The following is a 14,354-nucleotide window of genomic DNA, read 5'->3' as shown; positions in this document are numbered from 1 at the left end:
TTTTATGAGTATGGTTACAGAGATTGGCCAGGGAAGCACTTGCAAATGCAAAGCTATATGAGAGCGCAAAGACTCAAGGACAAGAAACTGGCTGGTGTGCCTGTGAAGAGTTACAAGGGCCAGGCCATGGAGGTCCAGCAGGACGTGTGAAGGAGCCTGGGGTGTGCCATGTAGGGGGACTTGTCCCAACTCTGTGTAATACATGGTCTCTTTGTGTTTGAAATTAGAGCAAAGCAATGAAAAGAAAAACAAAAAACAATGAAAGTGAGAAGGAGAACTTGTGGGAAGCAGTGCCACAAAAGCAAACTTAGTAGAGAGTTTCAAGGAAAAAGGAGTTTCAGTAGAAAGAGTAAATGTGGGGCCGGCCCCGTGGCTTAGCAGTTAAGTGCGCGTGCTCCGCTACTGGCCGCCCGGGTTCGGATCCCAGGCGTGCACCGACGCACCGCTTGTCCGGCTGTGCTGAGGTGGCGTCCCACATACGACAACTAGAAGGATGTGCAACTATGACATACACCTATCTACTGGGGCTTTGGGGAGAAAAAGGAGGAGGACTGGCAATAGATGTTAGCTCAGAGCCAGTCTTCCTCAGCAGAAAAAAAAAAAGAGTAAATGTGGCAATGAAGAGCACAGGCTTTGGATCTGTTTAGGATATGTTTACGTCAAGAGAGGGCAAGTATGATACACACTAAGGAAAGCTCAGTGATGGTGTTAGTGGATAGTAGGGGAAGAAGCTAGGGGACCATAGCTCAAGGAGTGCCCACAACATGAGGAGTAGGGACAGTGCTCTGACTCCTGTGCTAGGAGCTAGAATTCGAGGCAGGAAGTGGGGTGGAGAGTTTAGCTGCTAGTGGCTTGAAAGAGATCCAGTGTCTAAAGATATTTCAGAGAAAAGGTGAGATAGATTTAGAGAATAATGGAAGGACCCAGTGTAGACAGAGGGGTTAGGGATAATTGCTCTATCAGTGTCCAGGAAAGGAAGTGGAGGAGGGAGAGTTGGGGAGGAGAGGCCTGTCTTGGGCATAGGAGTGGAGAGCAGAGTATAAGGATATGACTGAGTCTAGTGGGATGAACATGGCATGTTGAGTCAATTCATGCCTTTTCACCATATATATATTTTTATATAAAATAAGACAGAGGCCTTATGCCCAGAGTGAAGAAGTTATAGCCTCAAAAGAGAGTGGTGGTGGTCTGTAATAGTCTCTGGAGAGAACAGGAAAGGAAGCCAATTTAAAGGGATTCAAATGTCCTTGTTGAAGTCGATGCCACATAGTTACAGAAAGTTATGTCCCCTTTGAGGGTCTGCTATGCGGTGAGCACTGTTTCACGTCCTGAAGACACAGCAGTGAACAAAAGCGCCTAAAGCCCTGCCTGTGTTGGGGGGAAGACTGACAAGGAGCCAAGAAGTAAAATAGAAGTAATATCAAAAGGAGATAAACTTTATAGAAGACAAGCAGAAAAAGTAGGATAGAGAATGGCCTATAGGTGAGGGAGGGCATTTCAATTTTAAACAGGAATCAGGGAAGCCTCTGAGAAGGCAGCTTATTGAGCATTGGAAGGATGGAGCTGGCATTTCCTGAGATGAGGCTGGAGGGTGGTACAGGGGATCAGATGGATTTGTTTGTTTTCCTTGGTGGAAGAATCATGAGGCTTTTTGGAAGGGAGGTAGGGTTGTTAGCCTTTTACTTTCTCTATTGTAAATTGACTGTACAAGTTCTTTGCACAGTTTATATACTGGTGTCTGAGTTTTTATTATTGTTTTGATTCTATACTTTCAAACTGAAATTGGAGTTTTTCCACCAACTTTGCTGTTTGGCATTGAATTCTTTTATATGTGTATAGATGTATTTGGGGGGATGTATGAAAGTTATATTTTGTGTGGTCAATGCTATCTGTCAGTCATATTGTGTCAACTCCCCTCTCCATTACTTTTTAAAAGTAGGAAGTTGTTCTGCATCTTTAATAGTAATAATTTCCTTTTATATGTGTTGTGTTTTTTCTTTTGGTTTTATGAAAATATAATTGACATGCAGCATTGTATAAGTTTAAGGTGTACAGCATAATGACTTGACATATATATTGCAAAATGGTTACCCCATAAGTTTAGTTAACATCGTCACCTCGTATAGATACAAAAAAAAGAAAAATGTTTTTTTTCTTGTGATAACAACTTTAAGATCTACTCTCTTACCAACTTTCATATATACCATACAGCAGTGTTAACCATAGTCATCATGTTGTACATTACATCCCCAGTACTTATTTGTCTTATAAGTGGAATTTTGTACATTTTGACCATCTTCCTCCCATTCCCACACCCCCCACCCTCGCCTCTGGTAACCACAAATCTGATCTCTTTTTCTGTGAGTTTGGCTTTTGGGGGTTTTTTGTTTGTTTGTTTTTTAGATTCCACATGTAAGTCATATCATTCATATTTGTCTTTCTCTGTCTGACTTATTTCACTTAGCATAATGCCCTCAAGGCCCATCCAGTTGTCACAAATGGCAAGATCTCCTTTTTTATGGCTGAATAGTATTCCACTGTGTGTGTGTGTGTGTGTGTGTGTGTGTGTGTGTGTGTGTGTATACATCTTCTTTATCCGTTCATCTGTCGATGGACACTTAGGTTGTTTCTGTGTTTTGGCTGCTGTGAATAATGCTGCCATGAACATGGGGTTGCAGATATCTCTTCGACATAGTGATTTTGTTTCCTTTGAATAAATACCCAGCAGTGGAATTGCTGGATCATTTTAATTTTTTATATTTTTTGAGGAAACTCCGTACTGTTTTCCATAGTAGCTGTACCAATTTATAGTCCCACCAGCAGTGCACAAGAGTTCCCTTTTCTCTACATCTTTCCAAGAATTTGTTCTCGCTTGCGTTTTTGATGATAATCATTGGAACAGTCTTCTGATGATATCTCACTATCTTTTTGAATTGTATTTTCCTAATGATTAGTGATGTAAAGCACCTTTTGTAGTACCTGTTGGCCATTTGAATATCTTCTTTAGAGAAATGTTGATTCAGGTCCTTTGCCCATTTTTTTAAGTGGATTATGTGTTTTTTTGCTACTGAGTTGTATGTGTTCTTTATGTATTTTGGATATTAACCTCTTATCAGATATGTGATTTGCAAATATTTTCTCCCATTTAATAGTTTGCCTTTTTATTTTGTTGATTTTCTTTGCTGTACAGAAGAGTTTGATGTAGTTCCACTTGTTTATTTTTTATTTTGTTGCTTGTGCTTTAGGTGTCATATCCAAAAAATCATTGCCAAGACCCACATCAAAGAATTTTTTCCTGTGTTTTCTTCTGGGAGTTTTATGGTTTCGGTCTTAGATTTCAGTCTTTAATCCATTTAGAGTTAATTTTTGTGACTGGTGTGTGATAGGAGTCTTAATTTCATTGTTTTACATATGACTATCCAATTTTCCCATCACCATTTATTGAAGACACTGTCTTTTCTCCATTGGGTATCCTTGGCTCCCTTGTCAAATATTAGTTGACCATATATAGGTGGGGCTTTATTTCTGTGCTCTCTTTTCTGTTCCATTGGTCTATGTGTCTATTTTTATGCCAGAACCATACTGTTTTGATTACTATAGCTATAGAGTATAGCTTGAAATCAGGATGTGTGGTGCCTCCCACTTTGTTTTTCTCTCTCAGGATTACTTTGGCTATTCGGAGTCTTTTGCAGTTCCATACAAATTTTAGGATTTTTCTTTTCTATTTCTGTGAAGAATGCCATTGAAATATTGATAGGGATTGCATTGACTCTGTAGATTGCTTTGGGTAGTATGGATATTTTAAAAATATTAATTCTTCTAATCCATGAACACAGAATATATTTCCATTTATTTGTGCCTTCTTCAGTTTCTTTCCTCATGATTTTATATATAGAAAATCCTAAAGACTCCACCAAAAAACTGTTAGATCTAATCAATAAATGAAGTAAGTTGCAGAATACAAAATTAACATACAAAAATCAGTATCAAATCCATATATATACTAGCAACAAATTATCTGAAAAAAAAATTAAAAAGATGATCCCATTTACAATAGCATCAAAAATAATAAAATACTTAAGAATAAATTTAACCAATGAGGTGAAAGAGTTCTACATTGAAAACTACAAGACATTGATTAAAGAAGTCATGAGCCTTGTGACCATGTTCAGTTAGACATTATATATCTGAATAGAGTATGAGTCTGGACGTCACATGACAGGGCTGGTGCTAGATGTGAGTTTGTAGCCTTCAATGTCCAGATGGTTTTTAAAGCACAAGCTGGGTCAGTTTGCAGGAGATCAAATGCAGACTTAAAGGAGAATCTGTCCAAGACTGAGCCTTTGGCACTGCTTGTGCTTGGAGCCCAGAGCAAGAGGCTGCTGGGGGAGGAATCAAATCAAGGGGAGCGTGGTGTCCTGGAAGGCAAGTGAAGAAGCGTCTTTAAGGAGGAGAAAAGGCGAGCAACTGTGATGGATGCTCCTGGCTTTGTACTGTGGAGGGCGGGGAATATGGAGCCTTCTTAGTGGAATGGTCATGTTACCAGGCACAATCACAGGTTCTTTACCCATCACACAAGAGGTGCCAAATAAAACTGGAACGCCAGGCTTATGGCAAGGAAAGGGTCTTTATTTTGGGTGACATCAGCTGGGAGACAAGGTGAGCCCTCAGATTCATCTCATCTCCCTGAAAGATGGGAGACAAGGGATTTTAAAGGTTGTGTTACTGCACAAAGGGCATGGTCTGCTTACTGCGAGACAAAAGCCAATCATCAAGAGGCAAGATGGTGGAAAAGAAAGGGTAATTTATTACAGCTTGCTAATAAGAGGGAAGATGGCCGACCAATGTCTCAAAGAACCATCTTACAGAACAAAGACCACAGGCCAGTTATATAGAGGCCTAGTCTCCAAGTGGGGGAGGCATCTGGTCCCAGGGTGAGGGCATCCATCTGATTACTGGGTGGAGGCATCTGGTCTCAGGGTGGGGGCATCCGTCTGGTCTTAGTTCCTGGCAGTCCTTTGTTTTACTTGATATGCATCAGAGACTGAAGCGACGCCCTCTACTTGGATCTTTCAGTTGTCATTGATGATGGCTGTCAGCATAGACTCTCTGCCTGAGGGTCATCACATTCCTAAGGAACTCAAAAGAACAAAGTTATCAATTTATAGCAGGTGGGAGGGGCCATAAGTCCAGCATTAGTCAGAGGCCATTCCAAATCACAATATGGCTTCCCTTATGTCAACCTTGTATTGAGCCGGTATCAATCACGAGGAATGCAGCTGTCTGTAGGGAAGGGGAGCCTGTGGCCTTGCTGGTTGGCGCTTTCCCACCAGCCTGCATTTGGCCTTGTGAGGCTGCTTGCAGGAAAGGGGCTGGCGGGATAAGGGAATCCGCAGGTGGGTGTCCTTGGTTGTTTGCCTCCGTGTGGAGGGTGGATTCTGGTGCCAGGAAGCTAAGGAGTTGGAGTCTGGGAAGCTTCAGCTTCTTGATATTCTCTGGGTATCAGTTTCCCTCTAACAAACCTCAAGAACTGGTAATTAGCCAAAACTTGACTGTGAGCCCAGCATGAGGCCACCTGGGCTTTTAACAATTTGTAACTTCTATCTGCCTTGTGAAGTTCAAGGATACAAAGGTTTAAAAAACCAATATTTACATATGAATGTAACTTAGAGAAGCAGGGAAAGGGGATGAGTGGTTTTGAGTTTAACCCCATATATGTTGGGTTTAATGTCGGGGAATTGATATCAGGCCAGTGTCAGTCAGGCAAAGCCAGACTACTGTGGGTTTAAGAGCGAATGGAAGGAGAGAAACTGAAGACAGCATTAACAGAGAATTGTTTGGTGGAGTTTTGCTTTAAGGGGTGTAGAGGGTTGTTAATTGAAAGGAATGTGAGGATTGAGATTTCTTTTTTACAGGTGGGAATTATAGCATATTTTGTATATTGGTGGGAAAGGTCCTCAGCAGGGGAAAGAGAGGATAACTTCTGGAGTTGTGTCTGACTTGGCAAAAGGAGTGTACAAATGGAGGGGTGTGCTGGGTCAGGAGCACAGACGGTCCATGAATGGACAGGTGGGAGGGCAGAGTCTATGCAGGTGCTGAGGTGAACCTGGTCAGGAGCACAGACTGTCCATCTACGGACAGGTTGGAGGGCAGAGTCTTCTCAGGTGGAGGTAGATATATGTGGCAGTGGCAACTCCTGCAAATTCTTTCTGATTACTTCTATTTTCTTGGTGAAATGGGAAGTATCTTCATCAGCAGAGAGTAAGGACAAGGAGATGGCATTGGAAGAATAAGGAGAGAGAGTAGTCATTTAGTGGGGGAATGAATGGACTAGGGAAATACACTAGGATAATTTGGTAGGATAAGGAGGTCCTGTTGGGAGTTGTCATCATGAATTGAGTTTGACACTGACCAGTCAGCATAGATTGAACTGTGGGGTTGCAAATGTGGCACAGGCAGAGTGTTGGATTGTCCAGTGAGTACAATGAAAGCAGTCGATAAAAGTTCCGAGAGAGTTATTCTAATATTGGACCATGAAATTTGGACTGGGTAAGGTCGGAATGAGAACATGCAGAGTGTGGAGTACAAAGAGATGGGGTAGAACCAACCGATTGTGGATTGGGGAGAGGGTGGTCAAACGCTTTCAGAGTCATGATACTAGAGATAATGAGCTGGACAGGTAAGAATGATGGGTGCTCAGAATTGAATTAATGGAGGGAGACAGTTTGTTACTTCAAGATTTAGAGAAAGACCATGGGAGATGAGTGGCTGAGGGGAGGTGGAGGACACAATCTTGGAGGAGAGGACTTCAGAGGATAGAGAGATTGAGGTATCGGAATCTTTGCAGGCGCTGAAATCAACAGAATGGTGGCCAGAAGCCAGAATATAAGGCCTCCACGGGGCGGCTGGGACAGTGGAGGTGCCTGCTCCAGGATGGGAACGGGCTATATCCTCTCCCCCCATGCATCGCAGGGGGAGTATAGGGGGTGGGGTGTAAGATGGTCTGGAAGCCTCTTACACCTCTTGCTCATGAAGAGCAAGACTGTCCTTTCCTGGTCCTCCATGCCCTTTAGGTGGGTGGGAGGGGAGAGAAGACAGCGGCTGTTTAAGATCACTGCCAGGGAGCCCTCAGGGGAAAATCAGGAAGGTAGAGGGAACACTCAGAGAAGTTGAGGACACAGGGGTTTTGCTGATGATGGAAGCAACTCCAGCAATATGCAAATCATTGTTTTCTTTTTGTGATTTCTAAGTGATAACTAAGTGATTGTTTGGTGGTCATTCCTTTAAAGTTTCTTTGTTAAATATTAAAAATGAGGTTGGTGTGATTAAGGTATCAGTCTCAGGCATTCAAACTGGAAGCCTTTCTGTTGATGGTAGGAGCCGGCTTTACTGAACTGACTAGAAAGGCCCATGATTGCCATGATGGCAGTTTGCTCACCTCCTCCTGAAGCAGGGAAAAAGGTAACGTGTTTTGGCTCCTAGGCTGTTTTGTATGAAGGCACTAGAGCATCATGCTTTTAGAGAGTTAAGAAAATCTCTTAGCTAGTTGTCTAATAATAAGCGAAGAAACAGTTTTGCATTAAGTATTTGATCTGCTGAAGTGAACTCTGATGAAAATGCTGAGAATACAGACGTCCTGAGAATCCTCACAGTGAAAGGTCACCACCTTTTGTCACAGAAGGACCACAGAGGGCCTTGAGACATAAACTGGTGCGAAGGAAAAAAGCAGGTGTAAATCATAGATTTCCATGATCACACGTGAACAGAGTAGTGATTAAAAGATATTTTTGTTGTTGTTACCTGATAAGGGCTGGCTAGCAAGGCTCAAGTTAAGTAGTTGTTGGCATTTCAAGGGTGGAGAATGTTGGCCCTTCCCTTCTGGTTTGCCCTTTCCTTCTGGTTTGCCCCACAGGAAAATGTTACTCACTCAATCTTTTTGGGCTTTCTTTCATTTTTATTTTTAGTTTTCTTGATTCATGGCGCTAAGGCATAACTAATAAAAGTCAATGCAAAATTGTTTTGATATTTAAGTATGTTGTCAATAATAAAGCCATATTGTTACCGAACCAAGTGGGCTCACCTCCTGGTGAGTTAAATAAGACTCTACACAGTGGAAGTTGTCTCACAAGATAAAGTGTATTTGCAGCAAATAGGAAACCATGAGGAATTGTTTCCAAAGTCCTGGCGTCCCCAAACAAAGGAAAGCAGGGACCTTTTATTTCGGATGGGGAATGAATATTCAAAAGGCAGAGGTGGGTGTTCGCTTGCACAGGCTCAGTTGGAAAACATGCTTCTGCATACACTGCAGGTTACCATAACGAGGCCTAAGCTCCTGCTAGAGAGATCTTAGCGTTAAAAATAAGGCAAAGGTCATGGGCGTAGCTCTTGTGGTAAGGCGTGGTCAGGTTGAATGGTTGGTGGCTGCATCTCCTTAACAAAAAGGGAAAAAACAATTTGGAAAAACAGTTAAATGCTTCCAAACCCACCCTTGAGTTCCTCAGGGCACCTAGTCGGTGACAATATCTCCCCAGTCTTATGATCAAGTTATTTTTCACAGTGTCTATTATATCTGACAGGAAGCAAAACTTGAAAATACTGTACTACATTCATTTAAATTATTTTTTTTTACCTAGTTGTATAGCTTATTAAAAATATTTTAATGAGTTTTTTAATCTGGAAATGAGTTGGAATATTTTTGAATCTTTATTCTTTTTCATTTCCTATAGATTTTATAGAAATGTTTAGCCCTGTTGAATTGATGCCAATAATCTTTTCAGATAGGTTACCAATCTGTTTATTTTATATAAAAAAACTTAGACTATCTTAACTTGCTTAGTGAGTTCATCATTATTTTTACGTACATTGGTGTTTTAAGTTTTATCTCTGAATAACTTAAAGTTTGCAAATAGGCCTCTTTCGGAGAAAGACTGGGAGATGGGTGGTTTTGTCTACTCCCAGACAAAGTAGGGAGTATTGAAAAGGGTTCATTTGGAGGTTCTGGTCGAAGATGGCAACATAGGAAGCTCCGGAATTGCCTTTCTCCCGTGGACTCACTGAATCAATAGCTACACATGGAGCAGTTTCCTCCGAAAGAAATCTAGAAACTGGGTGATTCCTATACACTGGGTGAACGAGAAAATACCCACTTTGAAACAGGTAGGGAAGGGTGAGACATACTCTTGCCGTAAATCTAACCCTTGGCACAGTGACATACAATAATTAGGGAACTCACAACTCCCAGCTTCTCCATGAGCATCAGAGGCTTTGGACCCAACATCTAGGACCCCAACTTTTAAGACTTCCACCAGCAGGATGAGCCCCCAAAACACCTAGCTCTGAAAGCCAGTGGGGCTTGTGTCCATAAGACCGACAAGACTGTAGCAAAGAAAGATATAGTTTTTAAGGGCTCACTAGGATTCCCTGTGGCTATCCTTGCAGGGCTTAGCACAGAAGGAGTAGACAAAACCACCCATCGCCCAGTCTTTCTCCGAAAGAGGCCTATTTGCAAACTTTAAAAGCTGCTGCCTGAGGGTTAGGTTTCTAATTTAGCTCACATCTAGGGGCTGACTGCCATCCTCCCCAGAGATTAGGGAGACCAGCAGTTGACATCTTTGTGCTCTCTCTCTGCCTTATTCTAGGTCTCTGGTGTCTCCTAGTAAGGAGCTTGTGCACATATCTGGCACCCCAGCTTTTGCAGCTGAGGCCCAGAGGACACATATCTTGATCACCTAGCTCTGATGGCCAGTGGGGCTTACCTTTGTGGGTCCACAGGACTGTAGCAAACAAAGAAGCAGTTCTTAACTGGCTATCCCTTGGGGACTCGGCACAGAGGGAGCAGAGGAAAACACCCAGCTCCCAGTCTTTCCCTGAAAGTGGTCTACTTCCATACTTTAAAAGCTGCTGACCAAGGGTCCAGCTTCCAATCAGCCTGCATCGATGTGCTGACTGAGATCCTACCCTTTGGGACACTGAAAGCTCTTGGCACGCCCTCAACTACTGGGAGCCATTAAGCACAAAGAAGACGAATTGGACATTCACGAAGGTTTGAGAGACAACCAAGAGTTCAGGCCAGGCTGAACAGTAAGATTCATCTACACAAGACCTACGTTTCCAATCCATAAAGATTGGGAGACGTGGCTGTATTACCTAACGCACGGAAACCAACACAGAGTCGAGGAAAATGAAGAAACAAAATATATGTTCAAAAAAAAGAACAAGAAAAAAATCCGGAAACAGACCTTAATGAAACAGAAATAAGTGATTGCCTGATAAAGCGTTCAAAATAATAGTCATAAAAATGTTCACCAAGGTCAGGACAACAATGCGTGAACAAAGTGAGAATTTTAAGAGATAGAAAATATAAGAGAGTACCAAACAGAAATCACATATCTGTAAAGAATACAATAACTGCACTAAAAAATTCCATAGAGTGGTTTAATAGCAGACTAGATCAAGTGGAAGAAAGGATCAGCAAACTCAAAGACAAGGCATTGGAATTCATCCACACAGAGGAGCCAAAAGGAAAAGGAATGAAAAAGACTAAAGTTACTTTAAGATACTTATAGGACACCATCAAGTGGACCAATATTTGCATTATGTGGGTCCCAGAAGGAGAAGAGAGAAAGAAAGGGGCAGAAAGCTTATTCAAAGGAATAATGGCTGAAAACTTCTCTAATCTGGGAAAAGAAACACACAATTAGATCCACAAAGTCCAGAAAGTTCCAAATAAGATGATTCTAAGAGACCCACATCAAGACACATAATTTAAATTATTAAAAGTTAAAGAAGAGGGGTCAGCCCCATGGTGTAGTGGTTAAGTTCAGCACACTCCACTTCGGTGGTCCAGGTTCACAGGTTCGGATCCTGGGTGTGTGGACCTACACCACTCATCAGCCTTGTTGTGATGGCGACTCACATAAAGTAAGATGACCACAGATGTTATCTCAGGGTGAGTCTTCCTCAGAAGACTCTGAGGAAAAGAAAAAAAGTTAAAGAAGAGAATCTTTAAAGCAGCAATAGAAAATCAGTTAGTACCAGACACGGGTGCCCATTTTCACCAGTCCTATTTAATATAGTATTGGAAGTCCTAGCCAAAGCAGTCAGGGAAGAAAAAGAAATAAAAGGAATCCAAATTGGCAAGGAAGAAGTGAAACTTTCACTATTTTCAGATGAAATGATTTTATATATAGAAAACCCTAAAGAATCCACCAAAAAAATTTTATTTTTTATTATTTTGTGAGGAAGATCAGCCCTGAGCTAACATTCATGCCAATCCTCCTCTTTTTGCTGAGGAAGACTGGCCCTGAGCTGACATCTGTGCCTATCTTCCTCCACTTTATGTGGGATGCTGCCACAGCATGGCCCAACCAAGTGGTGCATCGGTGTGCGCCCGGATCCAAACCTGGGCTGCCAGCAGCTGAGTGCGCGCACTTAACCGCTACGCCATGGGGCCGGCCCTCATCAAAAAACTTTTAGAAATAATAAATGTATATGGTAAAGTTGCAGGATACAAGATCAACATAGAAAAATAAGTTGCATTTCTATACACTAACAACAAAGTGGCAGAAAGAGAAATTAAGAATACAATTGCATTTACAGTTGTAACAAAAAGAATAAAATACCCAGGAATAAACTTACCCAAAGAGGTAAAAGATCTGTACACTGAAAACTATAAGATATTGTTGAAAGAAATTGAAGAAGACACACAGAAATGGAAAGATATTGGAAGAATTAACATTATTAAAGTGTCCATACTTCCTAAAGCAATCTGTAGATTCAGTGCAATCCCTATCAAAGTTCCAACAACATTTTTCACAGAAATAGCACAAAGAATCCTAGAATTTATATGGAACAACAAAAGACCCTGAATAGCCAAAGCAATCCTGAGAAAAAAGAACAAAGCTAGAGGTATCACACTCCCTGATTTCAAAATATACTCCAAAGCTATAGTAACCACAACAGCATGGTACTGGCACAAAAACAGACACACAGATCAATGGAATAGAATCGAGAGCCCAGAAATAAACCCACACATCTATGGACAGCTAATTTTCGACAAGGGAGCCAAGAACATACAATGGAGAAAGGCAAGTCTCTTCAATAAATGATGTTGGGAAAACTGGACAACCACGTGCAAAAGAATGAAAGTAGACCATTATCTTACACCATACTCAAAAATTAACTCAAAATGGATTAAAGACTTGAATGTAAGACTTGAAACCATGAAAATTCTGGAAGAAAACATAGACAGTACGCTCTTCGACATCAGTGTTAGCAACATACTTTCAAGTACTGTGTCTGACCGGGCAAGGGAAACAATAGCAAAAATAAACAAATGGGACTACATCAAACTAAAAAGCTTCTGCTCAGCAAAGGAAACCATCCACAAAACAAAAAGACAGCCTAACAATTGGGAGAAGATATTTGCAAACCATATATGTGATAAGGGGTTAATCTCCAAAATATATAAAGAACTCATACATCTCAACAACAAAAGAACTAACAACCCAATTAAAAAATGGGCAAAAATTCTGAACAGACATGTCTCCAAAGAAGATATACAGGTGGCGAACAGGCACGTGAAAAGATGTTCAACACCATTAATTATCAGGGAAATGCAAATCAAAACTACAATGAGATATCACCTCATGCCCGTCAGAATGGCTATGATTAACAACACAGGAAAGAAGTGTTGGAGAGGATGTGGAGAGAAGGGAACTCTCCCACACTGATGGTGGGAGTGCAAACTGGTGCAGCCTCTATGGAAAACAGTATGGAGATTCCTCAAAAAATTAAGAATAGAACTACCATGTGATGCAGCTATTCCACTGCTGGGTATTTATCCAAAGAAATTCCACTGCTTGGTATTTATCCAGAGAATATGAAAACACAAACGCGTAAGGATACATGCATCCCTAATGTTCATTGCAACATCATTCACAATAGCCAAGGCTTGGAAGCTACCTAGGTGTCCATCAAAGGACAAATGGATAAAGATGTGGTGTATATGCACAGTGGAATACTGCTCAGCCATAGGAAACAATGAAACCCAGCCATTTGTGACAACATGGGTGGACCTTGAGGGTATTATGCTAAGTGAAATAAGTCAGAGGGAGAAAGTCAAATACCATATGATCTCACTCATAAGTAGAAGATAAAAACAACAACAAACAATCACATACAGACAGAGATTGGATTGTGGTTACCAGAGGAGAAGTGGGGAGGGAGGAAGGCGAAAGGGCTGATTAGGGACATGTGTCTGGTGATGTATTGGGATTAGTCTTTTGGTGGTGAACATGCTGTAATCTATACAGGAATCGAAATATAATGATGTACACCTCAAATTTATATAATGTTATAAACCAGTGTTACTGCAATAAAAAAAAGAAAGAAAATCAGTTGGTACAAGGGAACCCCCATAAGACTGTTAGTGGATTTTTAGCAGAAACTTGACAGGTAAGAAGGGAGTGGCCTGATATATTCAATGTGCTGAAAGACAAAAACCTGCCAACCAAGAATACTCTACTCAGCAATGTTGTCCTTCAGAATTGAAAGAGAGTTAAAGAGTTTCACAGACATGCAAAAGCTGAAGGAGTTCATAAACAGTAGCCTAGCCTTATAGGAAATGTTAAAGGGACTTCAAGCTGAAATGAAAGAACACTAATTAGTAACAGGAAAACTTGAAAGTATAAATCTTATTAGAAATGTAAATATACAGTTAAATTCAGAATACTGTAATGATGCAATGGTGGTGGATAAATCACTTATAGTATGAAGATTAAAGGACAAAAGTATTAAAAATAACTGTAACTACAATAATTTATTAATGTATAAACAAGATAAAAATATGTAAATTGTGACATCAAAAACAAAATAACAGTTGGGGGAAAGTAAATGTATAGAGCTCTAGTACGCATTCAAACTTAAGTTATCAGCTTAAAATAAACTGTTATCAATATAAGCTGTTTTATAGAGGCTGCATAATAACCACAAAGCAAAAACCTATACTAGATACAAAAAAGACAAAAAAAATCAAAACATACCACTATAGAAAATCACCAAATTATAATGGAAGAGACAAAGAGAAGAAGCAAACATATACAAAAAGCCAGAAAACAATTAACAAAATGGCAACAGTAAGTCTGTATCTATCAATAATTACTTTCAATTGTAAATGGATTAAATTTTCCAGTCAAAAGACATAGATTGGCTGAAAGGATAAAATAAAACCCAGCTATATGCTGCCTATAAGAGACTCACTTCAGCTTTAAGGACACAGACTGAAAGTGAAGGGATGGAAAAAGATATTCTATGAAAATAAAAACCAAGTAAAGCAGGAGTAGCTATACTTATAT

The 14,354-nt window shown here is 40.7% G+C and overlaps 1 protein-coding gene across 3 annotated transcripts in view; it reads left to right on the top strand.

Annotated features, from left to right (window-relative positions):
* The window catches only part of SPIDR (scaffold protein involved in DNA repair), a 472,343-nt gene that overhangs the window by 155,555 nt on the left and 302,434 nt on the right, over window positions 1-14,354 (top strand). The gene's annotated exons all lie outside the window — the stretch shown is intronic.

This window comes from Diceros bicornis, chromosome 21, assembly GCF_020826845.1.
Source record: "Diceros bicornis minor isolate mBicDic1 chromosome 21, mDicBic1.mat.cur, whole genome shotgun sequence".
Taxonomy (NCBI): Eukaryota; Metazoa; Chordata; class Mammalia; order Perissodactyla; family Rhinocerotidae; genus Diceros; species Diceros bicornis.
Note: the sequence above shows the minus strand (reverse complement) of the source record. Positions and strands in the feature narration are given on the sequence as shown.